The 12,329-nt window shown below is 30.3% G+C and overlaps 1 protein-coding gene across 1 annotated transcript in view; it reads right to left on the reverse strand.

The window, feature by feature from the left end:
* Positions 1–12,083, reverse strand: part of LOC138700295 (pancreatic lipase-related protein 2-like) — a 97,336-nt gene extending 85,253 nt beyond the window's left edge. Inside the window, exon 1 of the mRNA XM_069826809.1 lies at positions 11,978–12,083. The gene's annotated coding sequence lies outside the window, so the exon portion shown is untranslated. The remainder of the gene's footprint in view (positions 1–11,977) is intronic.
* Positions 12,084–12,329: the final 246 nt, after the last annotated feature.

The following is a 12,329-nucleotide window of genomic DNA, read 5'->3' on the forward strand; positions in this document are numbered from 1 at the left end:
ACCCTGGATTTTCCTAATGCCATATTCTAGAGCAGCCGTGGCGAAAATGTAGTTGTGCGCCGAGCCACTGTGTAACCTGCAACGTGCATAGCACCTATGGAGGGAGGCGGACACCCGAAGGGGAAGTGAAGCAACTGTCTAACTTATTACCGGATTTTCATTTTCCTTACGTCAAGCACTTAAATATAATTTTATACAGTACAAGGCTACAAACTAATGTTTAATACGTTTAACGAAGAAAGAAATGAACAATAAGTGAACAATATCACAACCTAAAATTAACTGTCTTCTGAATGTGTCTGCGACAAATTTTCAAAATCAGAAATTATGTCACTTACTGCCAGTCGTAGTTGATCACGAAGGTGTTTGTCTTTCAGTCGTGATCTAAATTTGGTTTTTACTATTTTCATTGTTGAAAATAATTTTTCACAAACAAGTTGTAGCGAACATGGCTTCAACAGAGCAAGCGAAAGAACGAAGCTTCGGATATTTATTTTTTGGCAAAGATTTGAAAAGTTCAACATTTGTCAACTCCTTACATTTAGCTTTCATTTGACATCACGTAGTAAATCAGTGAGCTCAAATTGAAGAGCTAACCGCATTATTCATACATCTGCTGAAAAAGGTTCGACGTAAAGAGATGATGATGATGATGATGATATTATTAATTATTATTATTAACACGTAACTTTTAATGTTACATGAGTAACATGTAGTATAATGCCGTTTTATGTTATACAACCGTTTTCCTCGTAATACTCGTGAACAAATCATATATTTAATATTCTCGTCATATTGACAGGAAAAAAATGCGTCCTCCCATCCTATTTGAAACTTTCGTTTTTGTAGATATACATGGTTTCGAGAGAGAGACATATGCCACTCGCAGGTCAGAGGCAAATACAAATGGAATGGAGTTTGACTCCAGTGAGTGAGAGGGTGGGGGTTGGGGGAGGTTAGAAGCAAGAGAAAATGCATAACTCTCACAACGAGCCACAATGTCTCGCGAGTCGCATTCTCGCCACGGCTGTTCTACAGCACAGTTAAAAAGTAAAGATGATAGTGCATCTCTTTTAGGATTGAATAATGGCTACTGCTGATTGATACATAAGGTACAACAAAAATCTACTTTTATGAATTAATAATTTAACCTAGACAGGAAAAATAAAGTATAAATGAAAAGATTTAATCAACAAAATCCGCAGTGGTCTAGTAGTTACATTTTATATTAATTTTATGTAGTAATTATCTCATTATTTCATAAAAAATCAATTGTTTATTTATAATCAATTAAATTCTTATAATAGAATCAATGATACTCTGCAAACTTTGTAGCTGCACAAAGTAACCCTGAAATCGAACTAAAACAGCACTGTCGGATTTATTTTATAATTTACAAGATCATATATGTCAGATGTTATTATTGTATTTTAAAGAAGAGGGGATAAGCTTTAACATTTACAATAATTTTAAAGGTGAGATAAAATTATACACTTACACTATAAAGTTGAAAATCATTTTATAAACGAGCTACTATAAACAGAATACAATATTTAACCACGTGGAGCCCAAAATATTCTTCAGGGAGCGGACATATTTATTTATTTATTTATTTATTTACTTATTCATTCATTCATTCATTCATTCATTCATTCATTCATTCATTCATTCATTCATTCATTCATTCGTTCGTTTATTTCATTATTCATTCATTCATTCAGTTATTCATTTATTCATTTATATATTTATTTATATATATATTTATTTTATTTTATTTTATTTAATATTTATTTATTCATTTATTCAGTTATTCATTTATTAATTTATTCAGTTATTCATTTATTCATTTATATATTTATTTATTCATTTATATATATATTTATTTCATTTATTTATTTATTCATTTATATATATTTATTTTATTTATTTATTTAATTAATTAAATAGTTATTTACTTATTTACTTATTTATGCATTTATTCATTTGTACATTTATTCATTTGTACATTTATTCATTTATACATTTATTCATTTATGCAATTATTCATTTATTTATTTATTCAATTATTTATTCATTAATTTATTTATTCATTTATTCACTTACTCATTTATTCAATTATTCAATTATCTATTTATTTATTTTATTTATTTATTCATTTATTCAGTTATTCATTTATTCAGTAATTCATTTATTCATTTATTCAGTTATAAATTTATTCATTTATTCATTTATATAATTATTTATTTATTCATTTATATATTTATTTATTTTATTTATTTATTTATTTAATTAGTTATTTACTTATTTAATTATTTATGCATTTATTCATTTATGCATTTATTCATTTATACATTTATTCATTTATTTATTTATTGAATTATTTATTCATTAATTTATTTATTCATTTATTCACTTACTCATTTATTCAATTATTCAATTATTTATTTATTTATTTATTTTATTTATTTATTCATTTATTCAGTTATTCATTTATATAGTAATTCATTTATTCATTTATAAATTTATTCATTTATTCAGTTATAAATTTATTCATTTATATGTTTGTTTATTTATTTATATTTATTTATTTATTTATTTATTCACTTATTCAGTTATTCATTTATTCATTTATATATATATTAATTTTATTTGATTAATTTATTTATTCATTTGTATATTTACTTATTTTATTTATTTATTTATTTAATTAATTGATTAATTATTTAGTTATGTACTTACTTATTTACTTATTTACTCATTTATTCATTTATACATTTATTCATTTATACATTTATTCAATTATTTATTTATTTATTTATTCAATTATTTATTTATTTATTTATTCATTTATTCATTAATTTTTTATTCATTTATTCATTTACTCATTTACTCATTTATTCAATTATTGAATTATTCGTTTATTTATTTATTTATTATTTATTTATTTATTTACTTAGTTACTTATTTAACTTACTTACTTAACTTATTTATTTATTTATTTTGGTGGAGTTAAGGCCATTAGGCCTTCCCTTCCACAACACCAGGACATAATACGTAGATAGAAAGCAAAGCATAGAGATTCTAGGTTATGGGGATGGCCTCAGTCCCTTAGGAAATGTGAAGTTAAATCTTGTAGTAAAATTGGGAACTGGTACAAAGTTACCCTGACCGGTATAAAATTGCCCCAAATGACTGTATTATATTTTTCACCAAATTAGCTCGTCCAACACTTCCTTAATGATTGACCTCACTTTTGATACAACTTGTATATCAATGTATCTTGTAAAGTAGAGAATTAACTTTAGTAAATTGCTATGTATTAGTGACACTTCCCAATTTCGTAACATACAACAGATAATTTACGCGGAATCTACTGCTGTTCTGTCGACTTCTTTTGTAATCGGAACGGTATCAGCACTGCTGTAAGATACGGATGTCTGCTACGTCGAGCAGTACCAGTACGATTATTTAGTCCTGACAGTCGCCGGAGATGTACGCCAGGGTCAGGCGAGTCCATTTAGTTACGCCAAGGGGTGTTTGGGTTAGTTACTCGCTTGCTTTCGGAGCGATCGGATGTCATGCGTGTGGTAGAGCAGTAAGTTTCTAGTACAATATTAAGCTGTACTGCATTCCTTTACCGACCACTCGCCCTTATCTCTTCTCCGGAGCTCTCCCCACTACTCCTATTACTTCCTCTCTTTCGCTTCGCTGAGCTGTCAGGACTAAATAATCGATCTGTACGTTGATTTTGAAACAACATGCATAATTTATAAGGGAATAGCAGGAATTTCCTTGTAAGACTGCTCTACACTAAAAAATTCGCCGATTTTTGTTTTTAAATTACAAACAGTTTAAATAGGTCTATATAAGACAATTTATTACGTATTAAATTTATAACACGTGTTAAAGAATAAATCCTATGATGACTGAAACATATTCTAAAGCCTTTTAATCTCATGGAGTAAAGACAAGAACTCCGCATTAGAAAATAAATTATTTCTAGAGTAACCTTCTTAAAGAAATATCGTCTTCGATAAGTTACGATTGGAATTTTCTTTTTATTTATCTATTTTTCACGGTCTTGCTGTTTTACCCTTCAATTATCATGAAATAGTGCTTCAAGCTGACCTTCCTGTCACATAGTATTATAATCTAATACTGAATCTTGACCTAATTTCGTATGTGGATATTTTCTGAAACTCACTCTTTCATAAGGTAAGAGAAACATTACAATCAGTCTGCAACATTCAGGCAATTATTTGAACAGATAGAAAGCAAAGCATGGAGATTGTAGGTTATGGGGATGGCTTCAGTCCCTTAGGAAATGTGAAGTTAAATCTTGTAGTAAAATTAGGAACTGGTACAAAGTTACCCTGACCGGTATAAAGTTACCCCAAATGACTGTATCATATTTTTCAGCAAATCCACTCGTCCAACACTTCCTTAATGATTGACCTCACTTTTGATACAACTTGTATATCAGTGTATCTTGTAAAGTAGAGAATTATCTTTAGTAAATTGCTATGTATTAGTGACACTTCCCAATTTCGTAATATACAACAGATCATTTACGCGGAATATACTGCTGTTCTGTCGAATTCTTTTGTAATCGGAACGATATCAGCACTGCTGTTAAGATACGGATGTCTTCTACGTCAAGAAGTACTTTGAGTTTGAAATATCATGCATAATTTATAAGGGAATAGTAGACATTTCCTTGTAAAACTGCTCTACACTAAAAAATTCACCGATTACTGTTTTTAAATTAAAAACAGTTTAAATAGGTTTATATAAGACTTAATTGATTACGTATTCAATTTATAATGTGTCTTGATAATCCATTTTGAATCTTGCGTACACTACTTTTAACACTTGAATATAAGTAATTGATTAACTAGCGGAATTACTCGTTAATTATGTAAGTCTTTGCGGCTTACAGCTGTTTCGGTGCTTCATCACACCATCCTCAGAGCCTACTAGATCTCGGCGTCATCTCCTACTTCTCTGCCTATCCCCGATTAAATTCTCAACACACAAATCAATTTCAGTACACACTATTCGACTCCACTTTTCAACACTTTTCAACAATCAAACGCACCCATATAACAGGCAGAGAAGTTCGAGATGACGCCGAGATCTAGTAGGCTCTGAGAATGGTGTGTGGAGCACCGAAACAGCTGTCAGCCGCACAGACTTACATAATTAACACGAGTAAGTCCGCTAGTTAATCAGTTACTTATAATATGTGTTAAAGAATAAATCCCATGATTACTAAAATATATTCTAAAGCCTTTTAATCTCAGGGAGTAAAGACAAGAACTCCGAATTAGAAAATAAATTATTTCAGAGTAACCTTCTTAGAGAAATATCGTGTTCGATAAGATACGATTGCAATTTTCTCTTTATTTATCTATTTTTCACGCTCTTGCTATTTTACTCTTCAGTTATCATGAAATAGTGCTTCAAGCTGACCTTCCTGTCACATAGTAATGTAATCTAATACTGAATCTTGACCTAATTTCGCATCTGGATATATACTGAAACTCACTTATGTTTTAAAGAATAAATCCTATGATTACTAATAGTACATTATGCAACGAGCCTATAATGATAGTAATTAAGAAGCGAGTATGGATGTTTATGAAACGAGCGCAAGTGAGTTTCATAATTTTCATACGAGTTTCTTAATTACCATTATAGGCGAGTTTCATACGACTTTTTATGCTCGACCATATTTCTAACTTGAAATTATTCAGATGTATACATTTTATTTGTATCTGACAAGATCGGAAGTGACCTTGTTCTAGGTCGTGAATTGTGAGATGTGCGCAGACGCGAAAGTATTGATTTTTTCCGAGGAACAATAATGTCATTGACCTTGTGTAATCCCATTAAACTTGGTATAACTTGATTATTGAATTCGACATTGAAAAACGACATGACAAATTGCATTTATTTGAATATTATTTACAATTAACGCTAATTATTGTAGTAACAGAACATAACGTTCTGCGACAGTATTGGTTTTCCAGCCTCCGTGACTTTTCGCTAATTTTCTTTCGATTGCATATCCGAGAATAATCGATACTTGCGGTTTTATAACTGTACAAAGCTGACTTGTCATTGGCTGAACACCTGTAAGCTGAGTTGTCATTGGCTGAAAACACCTGTACTTTAATGAGTAGGTGTACTTTAATGACATGCATTAAAGGACTGTTACCAGGTGTATAATTACTACATTTCGGCATGGTCGAGCATAATAGTACATTATGCAAAGAGCCTATAATGAAGGTAATTAAGAAGTGAGTATGGATATTTATGAAACGAGCGCAAGCGAGTTTCATAATTTTCATACGAGCTACTTAATTACCATTATAGGCGAGTTTCATACGACTTTTTATGCTCGACCATATTTCTAACTTGATATTATTAATTTTATTGTATCTGACCTGGAGCAATGTCCCGTATGTTGTGAGATGTGCGCAGACGCGAAAATATTGATTTTTTCCGAGGAACAGATGTCCACATTGACCTTGCTAGGCCATAAGAACCTACAGAGATAACATTGAAATAAAATTAGACTTTGAAAAACGAGATGACAAATTGAATTTATTTGAATATTACTTACAATTAACGCTAATTATTATAGTAACAGAACATAACCTTCTGCGACAGTATTGGATTTCCAGCCTCCGTGACTTTTCGCTAATTCTCTTTCGATTACATATCCGAGAATAATCGATACTTGCGGTTTTATAACGGTAGAAAGCTGACCTGTTATTGGCTGAACAGTTGTAACCTGAGTCGTCATTGGCTGAAAGACCTGCCCTTTAATGAATAGGTGTACTTTAATGACATGCATTAAAGGTCTGCTACCAGGTGTATAATTACTACATTTCGGCATGTCGAGCATAAAATATATTCTAAAGCCTTTTAATCTCATGGAGTAAAGACAAGAACTCCGCATTTGAAAACGAATTATTTCTAGAGTAACCTTTTTAAAGAAATATCGTGTTAGATAAGATACGACTGCATTTTCTTTTATTTTTTTCTATTTTTCACGGTCTTGCTATTTTACTCTTCAATTATCATGAAATAGTGCTTCAAACTGAGCTTCCTGTCACATAGTAATGTAATCTAATACTGAATCTTGACCTAATTTCGCATCTGGATATTTACTGAAACTCACTTATATTTTAAAGAATAAATGCTACGATTACTGAAATATATTCTAAAGCAGTGGTCGTCAGCACTCGCTGAAATGGGTATTGGGTAAAGAGAGCAGGGAAGCCTGCACGTCAGTGCATGCATCGAGGGAGGGAGAGGGAGGAATCTGGCCTTAGCTGATACGGACGATCAGTGGAGACTAGAGTAGTAAGTACAGTACTAGACAATTGTGGGTGGTTTGTGTACGTACACGATGGTAGAAAGTTCAAATAGTGATTTACGTAGATATTCCACCCCTACGTTGTTTAACTCTTAATGGGAGGAGGCATTTTTACAGAGTTTTAAAATGTAGCAATATACTCAATGTGATAGATAAAAATATAACCTGCAGCGTCACTATGACAACTGTCATGCTAATGAATACGACAAATTAAAGACGACGAAAGAATCGAAATGGTGGAACAGTTAAAAACACCAATATAAGACAGGTATTATTATTATTATTATTATTATTATCATTATTATTATTATTCCGATACTGATGTGCAGTTAGTCAGAGAACGTTTCCCTAGGCCCGCAGAATACTGCATCGGACATCGTGTCTTGGACGAGACAGTTTCGTCTCGGACCGTCTGACACTGGACAAGACTGTTTGGGTCTTTCTAGAACTGTCGACAGTTTCGAACAGAGTTTCGCCACGACGTACGTAGTTTGTTTTCCATACATTGCTATTCTGAATTGCGACCTGATAGCAACCGACGTAGCAATGATCGATTATTTTATGCATTTAAAAGAAGAAAATCACATAAAAAGAAGTTTAAGTACATAAATTTCTTTCAAAACTTCTTTCCGTACTCTATATATTAGATTTCTCCTAATGATATATATATATATATATTTTTTCAATGTAAAACAAAAAGTGGGGGTTCTTGCATGCACATAACAAGTCTATCCATTTTTAATTCAATTGGAAAATGGTTGTAAATACAATCTATACTAATAATAAATCTGTAGCCGAAATTTTTCTGGTAATTTTCGATTTTCCAAAAATAATTGGTCCTAACATATATAATTAACCACCCTGTAACCGAAAATCGCTTTTTTGAAATTTTTGTTTTTTATGTCTGTCTGTATGTTTGTTACCTTTTCACGCGATAATGGCTGAACGGATTTCGATGAAAATTGGAATATAAATTAAGTTCGTTGTAACTTAGATTTTAGGCTGTATGGCATTCAAAATAAATTATTTGAAAGGGGGGTTATAAGGGGGCGTGAATTAAATAAATCGAAATATTTCGCTTATTATTGATTTTTGTAAAAAATGTTACATAACAAAAGTTTCTTTAAAAATTATTTGCGATACGTTTTATTCCTTGAAAAAGTTTGATAGGATTAATATTTAATGAGATAAATGAGATTTAAAATTAAAATAACTGCCATCTAAGGCCGTGTAATGAATTAAAAAACAAATGACTTCGTCTATAAGGGGCCTTGGACAGCAACAATCGAAAACTATGAAAGATAGCCTACAGAGAATGTTTCTGTGTTTGTATGAAGTAATATCGGAAGCTAAATTAACCGATTTGTATAATTAATTATTATTTCACCTTTGGAAAGTGTAGTTTCTCTAGATGGACATAATGCTATAATGTTATTACAGTAATTTCTGATGTAATGTAATGTAATATAATATAATATAATATAATATAATATAATATAATATAATATAATATAATATAATATAATATAATATAATATATAATATATAATATATAATATATAATATATAATATATAATATATAATATATAATATAATATAATATAATATAATATAATATAATATAATATCTATACTAATAATAAATCGGTAGCCGAAATTTTTCTGGTAATTTTCGATTTTCCAAAAATAATTGGTCCTAACATATATAATTAACCACGCTGAAACCGAAAATCGCTTTTTTGAAATTTTTGTTTGTATGTCTGTCTGTCTGTCTGTCTATTACCTTTTCACGAGATAATGGCTGAACGGATTTCGATGAAAATTGGTATATAAAATAAGTTCTTTGTAACTTAGATTTTAGGCTATATGGCATTCAAAATACATTATTTAAAAGGGGGGGGGTTATAAGGGGGCCTGAATTAAATAAATCGAAATATCTCGCTTATTATTGATTTTTGTGAAAAATGTTACATAACGAAAGTTTCTTTAAAAATAATTTGCGATAAGTTTTATGCATTGAAAAATTTGATAGAACTGATATTTAATGAGATAAATGAGTTTTAAAATTAAAATAACTGCCATCTAAGACCGTGTAATGAAATAAAAAAACAAATGACTTCGTCTATAAGGGGCCTTGGACAGCAACAATCGAAAGCTATGAAAGATAGCCTACAGAGAATGTTTCTGTGTTTGTATGAAGTAATATCGGAAGCTCAATTAACCGATTTGTGTAATTAATTATTATGTCACCATTGGAAAGAGTAGTGTCTCTAGATGGACATAATGCTATAATGTTTTTACAGTAACTTCTGATATGATATGATATAATATAATATAATATAATATAATATAATATAATATAATATAATATAATATAATATAATATAATATAATATAATATAATATAACATAACATAACATAATATAATATAATATAATATAATATAATATAATATAATATAATATAATATAATATAATATAATATAATATAATATAATATAATATAATATAATATAATATAATATAATATAATATAATATAATATAATATAATATAATATATAATATGTAATATTATATAATATAATTTAAGTTATTTGAAGGGTTCAGAACCATAGTGGGCCAAACGCCATTTATTGAATACGTAGAAAACAAGGGTTAAAATTAAGTTATTACCATAATTCAATGGAAACCTATAACAAGTAAAATAAAGTATACACATTAAATCTAAATGATGTCAATGTTCATTAAACTATGGTTGCATGTAATAAAAATTAAGAAACATGTTAAAGGAATTGCCATTGCACCAAATGAGTGTCTCTGGACCAAAATGATCGCATTTTAATTATTTGGATACAATTTAAATTAAGTAACATATTAAACGATTTATCCTTCTATCAAACACGAATGTTTCCTCGATCAAATGTCCTATTTTAATTATGTAACTACTTTATATTTATTTCTAACGGGTGCAGCGGAGCGCACGGGTACGGCTAGTAATATAATATAATATAATATAATATAATATAATATATAATATAATATAATATAATATAAGTTATTTGAAGGGTTCACAACCATAGTGGGCCAAGCGCCATTCACTGAATACGTAGAAAACAAGGGTTAAAATAAAGTTATTACCATAATTCAATGGAAACCTATAACAAGTAAAATAAAATATGCAGATTAAATCTAAATGATGTCAATCTTCATTAAACTATGGTTGCATGTAATAAAAATTAAGAAACATGTTAAAGGAATTGTCATTGCACCAAATGAGTGTCTCTGGACCAAAATGATCGCATTTTAATTATTTGGATGCAATTTAATTTAAGTAACATATTAAACGATTTATTCTTCTATCAAACACGAATGTTTCCTCGATCAAATGTCCTATTTTAATTATGTAACTACTTTATATTTATTTCTAACGGGTGCAGCGGAGCGCACGGGTACGGCTAGTAATATAATATAAGTTATTTGAAGGGTTCACAACCATAGTGGGCCAAGCGCCATTCACTGAATACGTAGAAAACAAGGGTTAAAATAAAGTTATTACCATAATTCAATGGAAACCTATAACAAGTAAAATAAAATATGCAGATTAAATCTAAATGATGTCAATCTTCATTAAACTATGGTTGCATGTAATAAAAATTAAGAAACATGTTAAAGGAATTGTCATTGCACCAAATGAGTGTCTCTGGACCAAAATGATCGCATTTTAATTATTTGGATGCAATTTAATTTAAGTAACATATTAAACGATTTATCCTTCTATCAAACACGAATGTTCCCTGGATCGACGTCCTATTTTAATTATGTAATTACTTTATATTTATTTCTAACGGGTGCAGCGGAGCGCACGGGTACGGCTAGTGTAACAATAAAATTATATTACCCACGCTGGACATACAGCAAATCACGTGAATGAGTGAGTGTACAGCGGACTTCACACATGCGAAGAATGAAATGTGCGATCTTGTCCGCTAGTGGACGAAACTTCAGGTGACATTACAGGTCGATATCGTGTCCGTGGTTGACCGGGAAGAATTTCCATGCAGTATACTGCCGGCCTTGCTCACATTAGCGTTCTTGAGGATTTTTTAGTACTTTGTGTTATTCACAGGAAGACGTTCATGAAGATAATGTCAGGGTTCGAGTTAGTTACAAACTGCTCTGCGTCTTGGAAGAAAACTCCGACCATTCACAGATGGTGATTTGTTGGAAGAATGTATAATAAACGCTGCCGAAGAACTCTGTTCTGAGAAGCTACCTACCGTTAGAATAATATGTTGTCATAGAATTTTGTCCGGAGAAATTATTTCCTCACATTCCAGTGAAATATCAAGATTTATGGCTTGTCTCCTCCTTTGATTCGACTCCACAATTTTAGAGGTGACTTTTTTAAATTGTTTGAAATTAAAAACGGAAATCGTGAGTAGGCTATTCATTAACTATGTAAAATATGCTTACTTAAATACGCATGTGAACATTGGGTGCTTCATTACACTATTAGTGCTATTGAATTCCACTGAGTTACATAATTTATGGTACGAACGAAAAGCCGCCACTGAAATATTACTTACCCGTCCGCTCCCACGAATGCACTAGAGGACTAGCGGGTTAGAGACAGCAGCACGAGCGTGCACTCCGCCAACGACGGCTGTTCTAAAGCCTTTTAACCTCATGGTGTAAAGACAAGAACTCCGCATTAGAAAATAAATTATTTCTAGAGTAACGTTCTTAAAGAAATATCGTGTTCGATAAGATACGATTGGAATTTTCTTTTTATTTATCTATTTTTCGCGGTCTTGCTATTTTACTCTTCAATTATCATGAAATAGTGCTTCAAGCTGACCTTTCTGTCACATAGTAATGTAATCTAATACTGAATCTTGACCTAATTTCGCATCTGGATATTTAGGCTACTGAAACTCA

This window comes from Periplaneta americana, chromosome 5, assembly GCF_040183065.1.
Source record: "Periplaneta americana isolate PAMFEO1 chromosome 5, P.americana_PAMFEO1_priV1, whole genome shotgun sequence".
Classification (NCBI taxonomy): Eukaryota; Metazoa; Arthropoda; class Insecta; order Blattodea; family Blattidae; genus Periplaneta; species Periplaneta americana.